Here is a 2,119-nt window from a genome sequence, read left to right as displayed (position 1 = left end):
TAAGTGGTTGCCTATAGGGGTTTTCGTAGCAGTGCTACCTCCGCCACTGCCTCCAACATGCCACAACGCAAAGGAGCTGTCGATGTCGCACACACTTCCTTAGGTTCAGGCGATATTCAAGTCGCTTCCTCCCAACGAGATGCTATAGGAGCTGAGCCAGCCAACTCCTGCTCCGGCTGCTCCTCCATCCAATGTGGTGCACTTAAGCTCCATTTATGACCATTAGGCCGTTGTCGCCATCTCGGATGACGATGTGCAGGCGAGGAATCGGGCGCACCTTTTAGTTTTAGTTAGATTTAATTTTGTGATTTCAATACTGTTGTTCAAATCTGTGTAAAATGTGGAAGCCAACTAGTTTAATATTAATGTTTGAGTAAGGTTTAGTTTAATTAATGTTTTAACTAGATTAGTGTAACATGCTGGGTTATCTGACAGTAGGTGTTTACTGACATATGGACCCACAGGACAAAGCGAGCATCAGCCACATGGCACATGACTTATATTACTGGCATCTACTGTCCATGGTGCAATACTTATAATTTGTTAGTTAGTGGCGTCGCATGCCAAACGCCACAGATGAGAGATATGCATCTGGCGTTGGGTGTGGATGTTAGTACCAACTTACCACTGCTGTTACACTAGCGGCAACGGCATCTATTGCCACTAAATACATTTTTTAAACGCCGCCAGTAGGCATTTATGCACTTGTATCTTACTAGTTTGCCTCGCATGCTACTAAGTTGTATAGTTTCTTATTGAGTTATTCTTCCATTCGCCAATATCCTTTAGATTTTAATAATCTATATCTCTGGTCTTCTATCTGTTTTGAAGAAATTGCTAAAATTATTCAATTCACATTCACCCCCTCTGGCCGATATCTTTTTTTAGGACATTGCTCTGGTCGATATCTGATCCTACAAGTTTCTACCACTAAACATACTCACCGACTAGAGAAATATATACTACTTCCTTGTGTTCTGGGCCCATCAGAAACGGGACTGCCGGTATAGTTAGGTCAATTCATTCATGTCGTATAAGGTTGGTTATTTTTAACTTATAAATCACGAGGCCATGCAAACCTAAAATTACCAGATCAATATTGCACATGACAAAATCGAATAGAACACCTAAATTTGGCAATCGTTATGTATTCTTAGATGCATGTCACTGGAAGATTTTATTATTGGATCACATCATTTGTCCATTTTTCGACATGATTGTTCAGTGCAACTCTACAAACAGATACGACACCTACAATGCCAATAGTATGGGACGGGGTTGATACACCATGAGGCTGTGAGTTCCGCTCCAAACAAATCTTTGCAGGTCCCCTGGCATTTTGACAGATTGCACTCACGGCCGATAGAAGCAGTTACATCCTTGCATGTTGTTCTTTGCGGGTGAACTCTATACTTGCATTTATCTGTAAAGAAAAACACACACCATAAAAAAAGTCCAAATTGGAAAAAAATATGAAAATATTCATGATGTTTAAGTGACAATATTATCCTACTTCGGTTGATAGGAGAACGGAACCATATATAGGGATGGGGAGATCGATTTCTTACCAATATGAATGGAATTTCCTACGTGCACAAGCACCATAAGGCAAAGAAGAATAGCTTTCCCTTCCATAAGAGAAGACACAAACATCTTACTCCTGACTCGGTCTGGGCGTATAGAAGCATTGTATCTTTATATATAGACTAATTGCTAGAGAATATTTACTCCCATCTTACTCAAAATGAGATCACAAAGATTTGGCCGTCTCACTATAATTAATTTGTAAAATATGGTTCTATCTATAAGATGGTATCCATTTCATGGATGCTATCTTTCCATCTATGCAAATATAAATTTAGAAGATATTCTTAAGTTTGTGCCATTAAATGCGGTATCATCTCAAATCTAGTATTAAATACCATATCATTTGAGTACTAGCACATTGGACATGGTATAGAGTGCTGGAATTTAGTCCATTTTGGGCAGCCCAATAACTATTTCAGAAATTCCTAATAAATCCTAGAGGCCCACTTAGCCCATTTGTGCAAGGCAAGGGATACTACTAAAGTTTAGTCCCACATTGCTAGTTTAGTGGGAGTTGGACCTCCTTATAAGG

General features: G+C 39.5%; 1 long non-coding RNA gene across 1 annotated transcript; it reads right to left on the bottom strand.

The window, feature by feature from the left end:
* Positions 1–1,148: 1,148 nt before the first annotated feature.
* Positions 1,149–1,665, bottom strand: LOC119273644. The gene is made up of 2 exons (XR_005134933.1): positions 1,569–1,665; positions 1,149–1,423 (listed from the first exon to the last, which is right to left on the bottom strand). It is a non-coding gene; the product is annotated as an uncharacterized LOC119273644 (long non-coding RNA).
* Positions 1,666–2,119: the final 454 nt, after the last annotated feature.

This window comes from Triticum dicoccoides, chromosome 3A (assembly GCF_002162155.2).
Source record: "Triticum dicoccoides isolate Atlit2015 ecotype Zavitan chromosome 3A, WEW_v2.0, whole genome shotgun sequence".
Taxonomy (NCBI): Eukaryota; Viridiplantae; Streptophyta; class Magnoliopsida; order Poales; family Poaceae; genus Triticum; species Triticum dicoccoides.
Note: the sequence above shows the minus strand (reverse complement) of the source record. Positions and strands in the feature narration are given on the sequence as shown.